Raw genomic sequence first — 17,499 nt, 5'->3', positions numbered from 1 at the left:
TCACCAATGCAAAGTCTCTGCAAAGACTTAGTAATTAAAATGAAAAAAACTGTATGTTCACATTGCCCCTGCTCTCTGCAGTTGTTTGTTCTCAGAACATCACCTGACTTCTGATCAAAACCTGAGATGAACTTTTCTCAGCAAGTCTCAGCAGCATTGAAGCTGACTTCCTAGCTACAGCAATGGCTGGTCACTTTTGATCATCTTAGAGGATATTTACAAAAATAAAAATAAAACTTGATTTTCCTTATTGTCTTCTCTCAAAGTAGGCAATGGAAACTTAAAACATACAAAAATCAACTTGTTAGGATTAGCAGTTTCAAATGTTAATTAGTAATAATGGAAAAAACACATTTCTTTGGAGAATTAAGAGTATTTATTTTTATTTCCCTGGGTGGTAAGACAAATACTACACTGTATAAAGAAGTTAAAGCATCCTCTTTCCCCCAGAATACATGTTTATAAACACAAGGTATAGACTAAACATTTTTTTCTCTTGCCTGAAAACTTGGGATGGGAACAAACTTATCTGTGGGATTCGAGGCTGGAGAAAGGCGGTGTTTTGATCTTCCGGCTAAATAAAAAGTATGTTTGGGGGAGTATTTACTAGCCACTTCAAAACCACGAGACAGACACAAATGCGTGCAGGCTGTCTGTTTAAACGTTACCAAAGCATGTTATGCATGATGTTACCTGAGGCAAGACAGGGAAGATGGTGATTGATAAAGAAACTGCTCTGGATTGTTAGGACACCAGCACGCACAAAGCAGACTGGTCCTGCCTAATGCCGGTGAGGGGCCGCCCACACAGTCCTCTCTCACCAGTGTTTGTTTGCAGTTGAGTGGACTGAATGCGGCCCTAACATAAAATAGGGGAAACGGTTAGGCTGGGAATTACCAGCAGCAGGTGCCCATAAGGAAATGCTGGAGAAATGTTTGAAGAGTCAAATGCTGCTTTAGGAAAGACCTCAGGATGCTCTGGTAAGGCTAGAAGATGATTCAGTATGAGCTGAGGTGAGCAGAGAGGGAGAACTTGAAAACCAAAAGAAAATCACATGAATTTAAGTTTTGGGTTGGTTTGGGTTTTTTTTAAATAAATGTGTCATTATCTATATGAACTATCTACGATATTGTGGCTATGAGGCATATTAAATAACAGGTACTTTAAAAACAAGACAAAAAATTAATATTGCCACCAGATTATCTCTTGATGTTGTGGTTTGATTTGTTGGGTTTTTTTATGTGAGGCTGTTCCTTGTCCACCTGAGAAATCTTGCAGAAATGGGAGGGGAGGACTTGGAACAATTTTCTGAATTGTTGCATCTAGCCACTAAAAAAGGTATCAGAGAGTCATTATTATCTTTGAATGCAATAGGAAACTGTAAACCCCAAAGACAATAAAAAGTCGGATCCCACAAGCTGTCTGAGTGAGGAATTTGGAGCAGAACAGATGGAAAGTCTCAGTGAAAAGGCCATGGATCAGGCCCTTGGTTTTGAGTGCCATCACTGCTGCCAGGGCAGCGCCATTTGTTATCAGTGACTCTCCTGTTGGGATGCTGAGATAGGTGTCATTTTGGTGTGCTTGCTGGGTGCGCTAAGCTGTAAGTTACATAAAAGGAACCGACAAAGTCAATTCAAGCATTGTGGGGTTTCATACCCGTGAAAAAATGTCAAAGGAAAATTTAAAGCATAAATGGGAGTAAAGGCACAGTGCTGTAAAAATCCTTTCTCCCATGAGCAGGCCTATTAACCTTTGAAGTGTGACGGCACTTCTGCGAGCATCTGTGTTTCAGTGCATGAGTAATCCCACACCTCTAATACGCAGCTTTGCAAGGTTGTGGCCTAAAATGAGTAGTCCCACCAAAGTTCCCCAGTAGGATCAGGAACAGTCCCTTAGGAAGGAGTTCAGAGCAGGAACATAACTTCTCCAAAGAATTCTTAATCTAAACTCCCTGTTGCGGGAGCTCTTATCAGAGAAGTTTTGCTGATGTCTATTGATTACGTTTCTTTTTTTCGTATCTTAAAGAGTAAATCGAAAGGTCATTTTTTATATTGGCGTGCAAGGAGTTTTATTGATTCTCTTTTATGAGGCATTAATGAAATCTATAGAAGCCTAACAAGATTGTATAGTTAACCTTGGCAAGATTGCCTGCTCTTTTTACATGTGCAGAAAAGGGAAAAAGACAATGTTCCATTTTGGCGGTTTAAATTATGTGGGAGTGAGTGAATTTCACAGAATCAAATACCTCTTAGCACAGAAAGAGAGCATAATGTATCTATACTAACCCATTAACTCCAAAATGTGCTTAGCAGAGATTTTTTGGGAATACTTTGTTTTCCTGCCTAATGGTACCACATATTTATCACTATGAAAATAAGCAGGGAAGTCAATCACTCATTACGCGTGCCAGAAACGCCTTCCACAGTCACAATGGTGGTATGTCAAGAGTCTATCCCACTTAAAAAGAACAGGCAGGATTTATTCTGGAAATGTACCAAAATGGACCAATCTTTCTTAAAAATATGAAGCTGGGATCAATTTTGCAAAGTTAAATAAACAGTAGTCACACTTGACCCAGTATATTATGCTAACAGAGGAAGAAATGTAAAGAGCTGGGGGTATCCATGGATTTGGCTTGGTAGAACATTAAACATGATACATTGGATTAAAAAATCATCCACTAACTTAAAAACTATTCATAATAAAATTTGGGAAAAATTTTCAGTGTATTGTTTCATTTCACATTATTTTCTTAAACATATTTTCTTTTTATACCACTTAAATTAATGAAGGCCATCTTGGCTATGAAGTACAAAGCTAATGCCCTCTGAGAAAGGATGCCTTTGCATAGTGAAAGCTCAGATCACGCTCATCAGAAGCTCAGAAGCCTTTGAGTGAATGTCATGCATTTTTATTTGCAGTAGGAAAAACATATCGGAGGGAGGCAAGTATAATTATCTCCATTTTTAGATGGAAACCAGAGGAGCGGGAGGCAGGACTGGGGAGTGAGCAGACACAGGAATTCCCCTCTGGTGGGCTCACAGAAAACATGGAAGTAATTTGTGGTATGAAAATGGCTGGTGTTGCTTGTTTCTATCAAAAGGCCATGGAGAATGTAGGAAGCGGGCGCTAGGTTTTTACACCGCAGTCTGATTTGTGACCAGCCTAACTGCTGCTGGCCTATATTGTCTTTGCCGCTCAACCTCATCGGGTGGTCAGCAAGCTGCTGGTACAGACAAAATTAGGAGTGGGGCTCCTAATGCCAAGTTTTGGCTTCACAGACCCGCGGCGAGAACAGCGGCTGGCTGCAAAAGCCCAGCTGGAGGAGCCCTGTCCTGCCGAGCCGCTGGTCCTGCTTTGCCGGTGCCTCTGAGGACCAGCCCTCCCCGGCTTGCTCTGTGCCATGTGGTTTTCTCCAGCCTCCTTGCCTAAGTGCGTGAGTTTGTGTGACTCTCATGACACTCCTCACGTGGCTGTTCTATTACTCGCTGCCCTCGTAAAAGCCTCCTTTTCTCCCTGCGGGATGAACAGTCTTCCCAGAGCATTTCCAAGACCGTTTTAGCAGTGAAGGTGAGGGGACGCAGCTCTACCACTGTCTCCGCGCCCCACGGGGGCTGCGCTTGGGTGGGCGGCTGTGCCGGGTTTCACATGAAGGAGCCGCACTGCAATGCTGCATCCTTCAAATCTGCACAGCTGGAAGTCCCTCAAGGTCTTGGTGCAGTTACTCAAGGGAAGCGCCCTCACCTCGCCCCTGTGTCAGGCACCCGTTGTATTTGAAGAGGGCGGAATGGGCTAGAGATGCTGGTCTGGAGTTGCTGGAGGGGGATCACACAGCGAGTCAAGACTTTGCCTGTGCCCAGAGGGTGAATGGCTTTGGTTCCTGGTCTGGAGCTCCCATCTCCTTCAGAGCACTACAAAATCAGGCTGTAAAGAAATACACCCCAAAACACAGAAGCAGTCTTTAGCTCTCGGCTCTCGCACTTTTATTAGCTGTCATGAAACTGAGGGCTAGATGTTGCTGCTTTTCTCAGCTCATGAAACGGGTATAAGTCAATTCTTTTTGTATTTTTAAAGTCGCATTATGGGTTCTATTACTGCTTTGGATTTTGAGTAATGAGCATTCAGGCTCTGGTGTTTATGAAATGATGTCTGCACTGGAGGACAGAGATCTGCAGTACTTTAGGCTCACTTTATTTCCTCCTTTGGAAGATGTATCTAGAAAATCCATTGCTTGGGTCTCTCTGGGTGGGAGCACGCCCAGAAACCAACTGGAGTAACCTTCTGAGATACTGTAAGAAAACTTCAGGATTACCTGAACGATATATCTAAAATGCATTGCAGGATGTATGTGAATCAGATGGACAAGCAGGCGAGTTACCTTTTGTTTTCATGTATAAATAACACAAAGAATAAGGGTTTGGTTATTTTCCTTTTAATGGAACATTTTGATTAAACTTCCTTGTAGTTTTGAGATGTCAATACCTCAGTAGATTAAGATATTTGAAAGTTAAAGACATTTTGATGGCTGCTAATATTTAGTTTCTACTTCAGCTCAGCTGCTGAATTCTTTTATTTATTGATCAAATGAGCATTTAGGGTTAAAGGATACCAAGAAGTATTTGGTCCCTGGAACTCCAGTAATAATATAAGGAGTAAGCACAATTGTATACACTATCTCCAGGTACGTTTCCAGGCAGTACATTTCCAAGAAGGCAGACACTCCCAGTTTTGTAACAGAAAACACTGAAAAAAGGACTGAGAGAGATAACTGGGTAGATGCAGAGACAAAGAGATGAATAGGTAGATGCAAAGATGAAGAGAGATAATGGGGATTAATCAATCCTTTGCAAACATAGTACGTGCTCCAGAAATGGCTACTTTTTCTTCCGGGGAGCGTGCTTGATAGAGGGCGAGTGTGCAGTAAGCAAATGGTGGCCAGGCTGGGGGGCAGCAGAGGGGGTGCTGAGCTGTCTAAAAATGCTCCTGCACAGCTGACAACAGAAATGAATGCAAACAAAGCTGGGTTTAGCTGTCAGTGCCTCGCAGCATCAGGCAAAGGTAGGAGCACGTAGCCGTTGGAGGAGGCATTTGGCCGCCGGGGAGCAAGGGCCACGTCTGCAGTCCTGGTGACTCAGCTTTCTCTGTCCCTGAACTGTGCACGCCAGCCTCTGCGTGCTTGCAGGTGAGTGCACCTGCCAAACGCCTGTGCCGAGCGCTGATGATGTGTCTATCTGTGAAAGAAAAGCTGCTATGAGGCCTTTGCCACAGATGTTGGTGCCTAGCCCTCTGTCTGTCTTCTGCAGATTGCCAAAGTGACTTGATTTATGATGTGGAAAGGGGGTAATGTGATTCAAAGGGAAAAAAACAGCTACTGACCTAAGGGTGCTCCTCTTAAAGCAGTTTCTGGGACTTCTCCAGTAGATATTGTTCTTCAGCCGTCCCATGGTCATTACTCATTTCCAAAAGCCTTGGCCCAGCTCTCTGGATGGGCTGCACCTTACCCCTGGCTCCCCTGGCTCCTCCCACCCAGCACTTCCCATCAGTCTGAGAATCCATTAACATTCAGAAACTCTTGCCTGTATACTGGCATTTATTGCTTTATGGAAGTTAAGAGGCGATGACCCATGTTACAAGGCTGTCTGTTTTTATCTGTCCTTTGATGCAGAGGGCTTCCCTGGACAGGGTGGAGCTGGTGACTTCTCCAGGCTAAATGAGGTGTCTGCCTGCTGTTGAATTTGAGAGTATCTTTGTTACTAGTTTGTTATATATACCTCTGGGTCCAACTAGGTGTTTGAATCCCAGAAATGGCCATTTCCTGCACAGAAGTACCACCGGGGTACAGTGGTACTGGTACCAAATACGCTTTAAGAGGCAAACCACCTTCCCCACAAGTTTGGAAGCAGGGGTTAAGGCCTGGATAGATACGTCCTAGGCACTTGCACTCATTTAACTGGGCTCAGAAGGAAAATGGACTCCCACAACTACAGCCAAGAAGGCAACATATTTTGGACAAGTGGCCAAAAAAACCCTTGCTTTTTGGAAGTGTGGAACAAGAGTTCAAGCTGCATCCGAATCATCACTGGCCACAAAATGGGACTCTGTTGCAGTAGCCTTTGAAGTACCCTTGACTTTCTGGCTGTGATTAACCCCCCCAGTGTTTCGCTCGAAAGCATCCCTGCCCACGCATGAACTCCATCATCTCCCCCCTTCCTCTCCTTTCCTCTGTGTGGTATTTTGCAGGCTTCATATCACAACTCATGTCTTACACACAGCCTCCAGGACACCCTGATGAGCAAATTCTGTAGGAGCTGCCCCAGGTACTGGTGACTGCTACTGCTGTAGCAGGTAACGCTTTGTGCCTTTACTGTAAGAAGCTGCACGATGTTCCTGTGGGAGGCCAGCTGAGCCCCACACCTTCTACAGAAGGTCATGCAAAACAAAAATCCCTGCTCTGCAGCAAAAGCAGGACTCAGTGGGTGCGGTGCACAACTGAACTTAGCTTTGCTCTTCAGACAGGGAGGGTTAGTACTTGGTGGTGATGTAAAGTGAATTATGTTCTTGTGATTTGGCAGGGGTTTCTCATTGAAGTTCATCCTCTGGTCTTCATTGAACACAGAGTTAAAAAATTAGTGAAACAAAGTATCTCTAAACAACTTTCATGTCTTTTTTTTGGTGGTTACTTTTTTGGCATTGGTTTTACCTGGCACAGGAAGTTTTGTATTCTTTCCTTCTTTCCCCCCCCTCCCCCTTTCTTCCAAATCAGGAAGCTATATAACCTATGGATATTAGATTATTTCTCCCAAATGCTGTAGTAAGTACTGCACAAAATGAAAGGAAGAGAAGAATGATAGAGTTGCACTCACCTTGGGCTGTCCACCATCTGGCTGCCCTTCAAGGAGCCTGACTAGGACTTCTACACAGAGAGACACTCTCACTCTGTCCCTGTGCAAAACATTGTTAGGGTTAAAATGGTCGGGACTGCCTTTTACTTGTCTGTTACATTCAAGGTCAGATTAATGAAGAATTTAAACTGCTGATAAAAATAGGGGGAAATGGAGTTGCAGTTTTTTATATTGTCCTAAGGACATTCCATTCTCTTTGGTGTAATATTGTAATTTTTAATGGGTGAAGAGTGACTTACACACCACTTATGTCTTGCTTAAAACATTCTAGTAGAAATTCAGCGTCAATGAGATTTTGTATGGGTCCTTTGCAGAGCTACAAATTAAATTCAGAAATGTCATTCATTTGCACAGGGTAGGAAAAAGACTTTAAGATTTTGTTCTGTTCTTAAATGTATTTTATTATACAGTTTACCACTCAAAAACTTGCTTTGATACTGGGATCATTATACATACTTCTATTGTCTTAAAAGGTTGTTTTCAAATCTGTCTGTCTGTCTAGCACATAATAAATCTGCTTCAGTCAATTAATATATGGTGCAGTACTTTATACTGCAAATAAATCTACTTTGCTTAATTTATACATGGTAGAACAAATGCTTGAGCTGGGGGACTGGAATCATGTATCTAATACAACTACCCACTTTTGATGACATGGAGATACTGTGCTTTCCATAACAGTCTTTGTCTTTCTGTGGAATATTTTGAAGCATTAGGTCAGTTAGTCAATTGCATATTAATAACATATTGAAGCTCAAGTATAGGTACAGCAACAGCTTTCTGGAGTGAAAACTGAATTATGCTTTCCAGCTTTTCTCACACTGTAAAGCCATGTCTCAGTGGCAAAATGGTGGGTTTATGTTCTCTGGAATATATTAACACCATTTAAATGGGCATTGCGAGAAGTAAAGGAAAGGTAGATGTACTCTGGAGAAGAACTGTAGACTGAAGTTTCATAAATACATGCCATGACATAGACACATGATGTAGCGAGCAGCAATGTTACTTCATTGCTGTCCATTGGATATAATGTGCAGGAAGCACTGGTTTCCTATTGATCCTTATTCACAAGGCTTCCACTGGGGGATAAAGATGTGGGAGTTACATGTGCCTTGCAGTCCTAGAAACTCCTATTTTTTTTCTTTTTAAGCCTACAAGAGTGCTGCATCTTGATGGATAAGGCCGAAAATATTTAAAAATGTTCCTAACAAGTGCAGCTTTGTTGTTTCAAGGGAAGGTAAGGAAGAGATGTAGCAGAACAGTCAGGGTGTCCGTTGTGGGGAACAACAAACCATACCTGGTACTGGTTTGCAGTGTGAAATACTAAACGATGCCTTCAGATAACCTGAGTCTCCAGAACATACTCCAGAACATACCAAGAGGGTGGTCAAACACTGGAACAGGCTTCCTAGACAGGTGGTTGATGCCCTAAGCCTGTCAGTGTTTAAGAGGCATTTGGACAATGCCCCTAATAATCTGCTTTAACTTTTGGTCAGCCCTGAAGTGTTCAGGCAGTTGGACTAGATGATTGTTGTAGGTCTCTTCCAGCCTGTTCTGTTCTGTTCTATTCTAACCTTTCCTGTTGGGAGGGGAACTTTTGGGAGAATGACTAGAGAAGCATCCATTCCCAGTTATGTACCAGCAAGTTTGGCTGCCTTAATCTCTTGCAGCCATTATGTTAGTTATGTTTGTATATGTACTTTAATTAATCAAATACTTGCCAGTTTTCTTGGCATCAACCCCAATGCAAGAAAAAAAAAAAGCTACTTTTTAAAAGTTCAGGAAATTCTTCATGTGTGCGTGCTATACTCAAGGCTTTGTTGGCAAGTTTGGGTCAGTAAAGGGTGCGATGGAAACTAGATACGGAAGGCAGAGTTCTCCAGTCTTTTTGAGTTTCCCAGCCAAAATAGTTATGTTGTTGGCTTGCTCTCTGACTACAGAAATATGTGCAGGCAACGTTGGGGTGTTCTGTAAACTATTTTGTACGTAGACTTGACCAATGAAAACATGTAATTGAGAATGGGCATTTTTCCTTCCTTTTTTAAAAGACATGCTGCTAGGATTTGCTCTCTGCTTCATATTTAAATAACATCCATTGTAGCTTTCTGTTCTCCCTATTCCCTGAGCATAAACCAAATGAAAGCAGAAATATGTTAAAGCATGTTAAATTCTCTCTAGCATAGCCTCAGCCTTTCCTACCAATTTCTTCTTCCTATGATTATGTGAAACAATTCTCAGAAGTTAAGGTCTGCCTCATTCCCCAGCTCCTCCCTCACTTCTTTCAAATATTCTGGATTTAAATTTGAATCTTTCAGAAGTTTCTAAAACCTTCAGTTAATTTGCATGCTTTTCACTGTCATAGTTTGTTTCCGCACATCATTTTGAAGGGTGGTCCTGACGGAGGAGCAGGTTTGCCTCTGGCGGTGGTCCTGCAGGACAGGAGACTAGCCTATTTCCCCCCAAAAAACATCCCCAGCAACCTTTTTTTAAAAGTTTCTGGCTGAATTCTACAGGCTATTTTCAGAAGCTGTCCCAACAGCTATCCAAATATTTTATTGCTTTTCTGGACGTTGTTGATAAGGTTGATGATGTCATTAGTTGTAATGCTTTTTATCTCCCAGAGCAAACAGAAGTGTTAATGCAGATTAGCATATTTGTCAGTATGTAACTAGCTTTAATTTCTATGACTCTTTTGGTCATCCTCACCACTGTTTTTCAGCATTGGGATAAGGTAGTATTGAAATTATTTGTGAATCCTTAAAGTCCATTGAGTTGTGGTGTGATTGATCATTTGTCTGAAAATTCATATTAAAAACGTATTGCGTATCAGAGGGGTGTCAGCAGCATACTTGAATTTACTACTTTCTAGCACTAGGAAGCAGGAATGGCTTTTAATATCTTGTATGCTTTGCCAGGTGAAATGGTATATTGCCAACACAAAGAGTTTGGGAGTAAAGTGTACATAAAAATTTTCCATGAAAATAATTCCATGAACACTGGCAAACAGCAAACATAGCTGAATAATATTCAGATTGAATTGTAAATAAAACTAAGAAAGAAATAAGGCGGTATATAACTTGTAAAGAAGAATGTGATAATTCATTTTTTGCCACTACTTTATCTTCTTGCTGTCATTTTTCAGCGCCAATCAGAATTACTGTGGTTATTTCGAAATGCACATTTGAATTACTGGGTTTCGGGACACATAAATCTAAACAGCTCTGTTATCACCTTTGACTTACACCGCACAAAAAAAGGCAGATTTTTCTTAGGAAGCAAGTTAAAAGGAACATCAGTAGCCTGGCACAGGTAGAGTTGAAGTTTTGTGAAGTGGGGCTGGTACCTGAAGCTGGCTGGGGTGGTGTGCGAAGGGGAGGAAGGACTCAGCAGGGGTCAAACCCTGCCTCCACAGCAGCCAGTGGAAAGACCTTTGTTAACGCTGGCAGGGACAGGACTTCATCCAGGGTATTCGGGGAACACCAACGTGAAGCTACAAGTGAACCAGCCTTGTACAGGGCTTTTTCACGATGCACTTTAAAAAAACAACAACAAAAAACCACAAGCAAAACATCCATTTCAATGGCAGAGCACAGTTTGCCTTTCAGAACAGGACAGGATTGCCGATTTTCAGCTCGCTTGATTTTGTACCCCTGAGGGCACAGCAGAAAATCGGAGGAGAGACAAAAGCAACTGAAACACTTCAGTGTGTTCTCCTACTCCAGTTGTAATGATTTCTTCCATCGCATTTTGCCTCTACCGTCATGGTAGGCATTTTACCTGAATGTGCATTATTCTTTTATAATTGCAAATATTTGTTTAGAGAAAAATGTCTAAGCATTTAAAAATCTCTCTAAGGGAGAAAAAAAAGTTAAACCAGTAAAATCTGTGGGACTTGACATAAACCTTTTCTTTTTGAAGGGGGTGGGGTGGGGGGGCACAGGATGGAGAAAGAGGGCAAATCAGAAGCATAGAGCGGTTCCTCCCTCCTCAAAGTATCCGCCGCAGGCGTGATAAGCGGTGGGAGGCTGTGCAGTGCTCGAAGTATTGGGATTGAACACATGCCGTGTTTCTTGAGTGACTGTCAGTGGTGACAGGCCCAGCAGAAAGGAGCTTAGGCTGTCTGTCTCCCCTTTGGAGAACTAGCACAGCCAGAGCCTCCCTCTGGTACTTTATCAGTGCTTGCATGAGGACTGCCAACTTACGCTGAGTAACAACACATCCTCTATCTTGCTTGACTTTTTCTTTCCCCTTTAAGTCAAGGAGAATCAGCTCTCAGAGTGTAGATAGCATGCTCTGTGATTACAGCCAATGCAGTTGCTAACATCTTCCAGATGTTTTATAGTCCCTCGCATCAGTTTCACAATGAAATTCCTCTCTTTGTTGCCCATAATTTCTCTTATTTTCAGTTAAATCTATACTCTAATGGATACCTCCTTTATAAGAGGTAAATCACTCCGTTTTAGCAGTCTGTAAGAAACATTTACTGCCTGACAGCTCTATGTGAAGTTAGTGGGCTTTTTATAAACTGGCTTCAATAGAAACAAGATTGAATATGTGGTAAACACTTACCTACAGAAGCCTACTGTCAAACAAGGAGTCAGGGAAATAAGTAATTCTTATATGAGATTATATAAACCAGGATATTCCTGTACATAAAGAATAGGGATTTAATTCTTGCAGTCCTGCCTGGCTGCTGAAGTTGGGCAATGAAAGGGGGCTGGGGATTCAGCTGTGAGTCTATGGTAAATGCTTTCGTCTTCAGCTGGAGTCAGTCATTTTCAAGCCCTTCAGTAGGCATCAAGTCTCAAAGCTTGGAAGCAGATCTGCATGATTCAGTTGAATAAATGTGTTTGACATTGAAGACAAATATTGTACTCAGTAGAGCAATTTTGAAGTCTAATACTCTCCTCTCCCAACTAATTCTAAAGCTTAATTACTGAATACCAATATTGTATAATTCACAAATAATTCCCTGTCTGCCTTTTGTTCATTTGTGCCTTTAGTACCGTATTATCAAATACCAAAAAGATTATCAGATAGCATGATTGGTTTGCAGATGCTCTGCAGTGCCAAAAAATATCAAAATACAATGATTTGCCAATTCGCAAAGTGGTGTTTCACTGGCTTCATAGGAGTATTATTCCACTCTTTGGTTTTCCAAGCTTGATTTACATGTAGTAATAAAACCTTCCCTTCATAATACTATTTATCTCCCAAATTTCAGAGGCAGACAGACTGAGTTTCCTTTGTCTTAATTCAAGAAAGTATATGCTTTGCCTGTATAGCGTACCAATTATTTATCTGCTGTCAAATAACTGTAGCCCTAGGAAATAGGAGGAGACCAAGCCTTTCTGCGTGAACAGCTTCTGCCCGAGTATAAACAACTGCAGCTCTACTGACTTTATGTTGCAGCCTTTACCAGGAGGGGTCCATTTGGTCCACTTTTAACAGCTTGAGAAAAAACTTTTTTTTTTTTTTTTACATTAGTTTCTTGAAAAGCTGAGCTGTTCATACAAGAACTTTTGAGTGTCAGTTTTCAGTTAGTTGAAGCACTGTACACAAAAGGACATAACAGCAATATATCTAGCAATGGAAATTGCTAGAATTGATTTTTATACCATAAATTGATCTTATTTTTAGCAAAAATCATATTACATTATTACATCTAGAGATTTGATAGATGTGTGCAGTTTTTTCTCCCTTTAATGAAAAGGTGTCAGTCAGAAACTTTTAGCATTTCTATGCTCAATGTAAAAATAACACTGTGGGAAGGACTGGGATTTTCACTGTGAATATATATCCCATCATCAGACAGAGCAATTCAAATATTTCGCCTGACAAAGGAAAAGGTGTGAAAACTGAGTTGCTGCAAAGCCCTTGGAAAGCAGCAGAATGGTTCAGACTGCTGGGCACTTATGGTCTCACCTGGTAATTGCCCATCCTCAGGAGAGGAGCTTTCCACCCTTATGATCCTTTAATCTTGGAGAGGTGCAGAAGGCTCCATGGAAGGTCTTTGCTCTTGTTTGTTAAGGTATAAATGAGAATTTTGAGTTGAAGCTCAGTTTAGTCATGGCTCTCAAATTCCTCAGGCCAAGCGGTGAGTTCAGAATAGTCTTCATTGTTTTCTGTGTTTCTGGCCTAGATCTCTTACTGAAGTGGAGTGTCTTTAATCCCCCTGAAATATCACATATGGCAGCCACAAGAAGAGTAACAGTGCTGCCAGCCTGCCCAACAAAGATGGAGTGACACGGAACTTTCTTTGCATAGACTTTTTTCTACTGCTTGGCTTTTTGTACTGAAGGAGGTGGCAGCAGCTCAAAGTGTTACCCCAAGCATCAGTGATCAGTGAGAGCAGCAGCTTGAGTCCTTCCCCAGGTGAGCTGCTGCCACATTCGGTGCTAGCAGGGCTGCAAATCCTCTGTCACCAAATGCAAAGCTGCATACTCTTTGGCAGTGGCTTGCAGCACGGTGACTTGCGCGAGGGACTGGGGGAGATGAGGAGGTTAGAGAGTGGTAGGGCTGAAGATAAAGCTGTTCAAAGCAGTTAACAAGATAAATTACGCTGTTTGTGCTATGACACTGGGTTGGCAGCCATGGCTTTGCATAAGGGTTCAGTTTCATTTCCCCTAGCATGTGTTTAGAGAGGATGCAGGCTGCCACGTAAGGAGGAGGACGCTTCCAGTGCCTTCTGCCACGTGGCCAGGCAGATGGCTATGCCCTCCCACGGTTTTCTAGGAAACAACAGCAAAGCAGCAGAGCTGATTGCAGCACGAAGAGCAGTGGAACAGGGCTTCAAAATCCCAGACAAGCTCCTGTGCGTGCAGAGCAAAAGTGAGGTGACATGGGCTTAGGAAAAGCACGTAGGCACTGGGGGCTGTGCTGTGCTAAGCCCGGTGCTCAAACGTGGGGAGCAAGAGCTGAGTTAACCCTCTGAGAAAGATATGCTTTTAATGGTGCTGCTACAGTGTAGAGTGAAAGTGCATCAGTAGGATGTCTCAGAGAAGCTTTGTACTGCTCCTGACCATGTGAAATCTATCTGTGCATGAACAAAGGCTCTTGGTTTCTAGGGCTACCTATCCATCACCTCAGAGGAATGAATGCAAGGGCTGGAGGAGAAGGATGTTTCAGCAGCAATTACGTGAGGTTGTATTAAGGAGCCACAGCTGGCCACTTAGCTTGTCGTTAGCAACCATTGCTAGGTTCGAGTCAGGAAACCCCAGAAATCTGCTGAGGAAGCCTGAATTAGCAAAATTGTGAGGACAGTTTTGAGATCAGATGTTCAAAGGATTAATTAACTTTTGGAAAAACCACCTGCTGATGGATCCGTACTGAGCCTTTGAGACTTCAGGGTTTGGACCACCACAGAGCGGGATGTGGTCCCAGGGCTATGGTGTGGCAGAAGCCATAGCCATGTAACCACCCCTCTGCCCTGACAGAGCCTGCGGCAGAAGCTGGGCTGCAAATTCAGTGTTAGAAGTGCTTGAGAAAAATATAGGGTCTGAGCTGGAGTTTGCAGAGATAACGAGGTATAATTTTTGAATGACGAAGGGCATGCATCAATAGCAAAGCTGAAACAGTGTGTTGAATCCTGCTTGTCCATTCATTTGTTATTTTGTACTTGAACCCTCTAATGGCTTCATGCCCGCACTTTAACATGAAGATCCTTTTTAACTTGCTGACCTCCAGAAGCTACCGTGAAGCCAAGTTCATTAAGCTTTGAAGTTTTCAGCCTCAGCAGAGGCTGAAGAACTACCTGCATATAAAGCACTGTAGAAGGAGCACAGTGGTATTTTGTTAAAGAAACACATCACACAGGCTGATGATACTCTTGTAGCACCAGTCCCTAGAAATACATAAATAACCAGAGTTTGTGATTTTATATATTTTTTTTTTAGGGGATTTTGCCCCTTATTTGAGAGAAGCACTTAAGAATGGGTACTAAGAGAGTACTTTGGTAGCAGAAGACTTCTTCAGCCACTTTCCCTCTGATTCAGTATTATGGCACTGTGTGGGACTCTTACAGCTGTTACTGCCATATAATGCAATGAGTGACAAACACTACTTAGCATACTGAATGGGGGCACTGTCCCTAGCTTAATCTACCTAATGCCCCCACTGCAAGATATAAATAGATTAAGAGAGAAAATCCAATAATTTCTCCATTCTCCCACCAGAGCAATACACATTACATGTTCCTTGCCATCTAATTGCATTACATGGCAGGGATGCAATAAACATTTAATGGCAGTCACAGTCATCTGTCACTTCCCCTTAGATTGGTAATGTTCAGCATGATTTACATGCTTAACGCTGTACATTTTCAGGGGGAGGGAGGAGGATATCAGTAACCCACATCAAAGAAGTTGTGCTTTTAGCTAAAAGATTTTCTTTAATTAGAGTTAAGAAAAAGGAAGAGATTGAGTACCCAGTGTTCCTGAGGAACCTTAATTAATCCCTCATGAAACCAGGATGGGACTTTAAAAGTCTTGGGCCTGATTTACCTCCAATGGTACTTTAGTTTTGCACAGGTATAATGCCACTGAAATGCAACTGGAGTCACACCAGTGAGTTAAGTGCAAATAATTAGAAGTGTTTAGGAAAAATGTTTTGAGTCCCACATCTTCACAAATTAATGTGTTTCAGAGGGAGGTGCGGTGGGTGCTGGGAAGCAACGTGGTCTGATATATGTGTATATTTCAGGACATAGTGAATGTAATTGATCTAAACAGCAAATCTTCCATTAGCTTCAAGGAGAACAGGGCAGTTCCATCACAAAAGTCTGTTAAAAACACGGAGACCATGAAATATATTGTTCATGTTGAACACTTTAATGGAAAAGCTGCAAATCCCTGTGGACATGTTAATATCAAATTATAATTCCCCTCCCCCTGCCTCCCAGGGAAGGGTGTGGGGAAGATCTCAGCCACACTTCTCGTAAAGCTGCTCTGCTTTGCCTTGTGTAGAGTTTTACCGTGTGGTGGGTAACACGTTACACATCCATTGGTAAAACCCAGCTGTTTCTAAACAGGGAGAACAAAAGCTTTCACATACTTGTTCTTGTAGTAGCATCGAGAGCTGTGCTTTTGAATACAATATATACAATATATTGGCTTTATTGAGCAAAGTTAAATGACACTGCTTCAAAAAGTGTCCTTTCCACATCAGTGTCTTTTGAATTTACCAGATAGGCATGAAATACTAAAAAAAAAATTAAAAAAAATCCCAATGTGGGTAGGAAGAAAGCATAAACCAGACACGACGACAAAGTTAGTGTGAATTAGAAGAGTGAGTTTTTAAGGCAGATAGGAAGGCGCCGGCTTATGCCAGACAGACCACCAGCAAGTCGTCATCTGGTGAAAACTTTCAGCCAGTGTGAATTTGAGCCAAACAGTAGCCTGCAGGTGACAGTCTCTGAAGCCCATTAACAGTCTCTCGAGACCTGTAATCCTGCAGCTGAGCCCATTTCTTACTCTTCCTGAGAGCTTGGTTCATGTTCGCATTTGCTTTGCCGTGCTTGTGGCTTGCAAGCAAATTGGGGAGCAACTGTGCGCTGCTACGGCATCGTGGTTCCCCAGCAGTTAGGCAGTTTCCCTTCTCCGGCTCCTCCTGTTGATCCCGAGAAGGATTGCTCTAAGGTTTTCTCTACAAACACAGAGTACAAAAGAAAAACTAAGAGACAAAAAGAAGGGGAGCAGGATTTAGTTTTCTTGTCTGTTAGAAAGTCAGAGTTGGACTTCCTGGGATCTTTCACCAAGGGATGGGATGAGCAGAACAGAAATCCAGCGCTGAACTACTCTGTCCTAAAAAGAGCTCCTCGAAATTGTGCTCAGCAAGGATGAAACACAGAGAGTGTGTGTGCGCGTGCGTGTGCGTGCCTGCAGAGATTCACTTATTGATAAACTCACCCCTGTAATTTGCCAGCGAGTTACCTGCTGTATGGTGCTCTGGGCTTTTGCTAATTTGACAAGGTCACTTCACATGGCACTATCTGCAATGCAAACAATTACCAAAGGCGGCAAGGCAGCTTTTCTTGTATGAATCACTAAATCATTAACTTCTGTGTCACTGAAAAAGTATCCTAGCTCCTGTTTGTGTCCTTCTCAATCAATATCCCCAGACAGAGTATCCATGTCCTTTATCCCCCCCAGGAATGACTAAACCTTTCCAGCAGCTCCGAATCACTTGGCTAATGGGCACGGAGCAGAGACCTTAATTGTCCCTGACACCAACACAACCGCTTTTCTTCTTTGCATATCAATACTATACATCTCTGTCAGAGCAGAGGCAAATTGAGTTATGAAAGCGCAGAGGCCGGTCTCAGAGTACATTACATCAAATTCGGGGCGTATTGACTTGGTTCTGCTAACATACCTGGGGTTTTAACGCCCATCTGAAAGCAGTTACTTGTCATGCATCGTTTAGGTTGTCTACCTTATGCTGCTACCGAGTTGTGCCACACAAGTCTGGCAAAATCCTCCCGGTTTCAAACTTGGCCTATGAAATCACTGCCGGACCAACTGCGTTTTCAGGCGGGGATGGGGGGAAGAGGACACAGAAGGCACAAACCGGCGGCAGTACCCACGCAAGTTAAAATAAA

The 17,499-nt window shown here is 42.5% G+C and overlaps 1 protein-coding gene across 1 annotated transcript in view; it reads left to right on the top strand.

Annotated features, from left to right (window-relative positions):
* Nucleotides 1-17,499, top strand: part of UNC5C (unc-5 homolog C (C. elegans)) — a 263,351-nt gene that overhangs the window by 17,316 nt on the left and 228,536 nt on the right. The gene's annotated exons all lie outside the window — the stretch shown is intronic.

The sequence above is a fragment of the Haliaeetus leucocephalus genome, unplaced genomic scaffold (genome assembly GCF_000737465.1).
Source record: "Haliaeetus leucocephalus isolate CR32 unplaced genomic scaffold, Haliaeetus_leucocephalus-4.0 Scaffold140, whole genome shotgun sequence".
Taxonomy (NCBI): Eukaryota; Metazoa; Chordata; class Aves; order Accipitriformes; family Accipitridae; genus Haliaeetus; species Haliaeetus leucocephalus.
The sequence above is the reverse complement of the archived record's forward strand: the minus strand, read 5'-3'. Positions and strand labels throughout refer to the sequence as shown.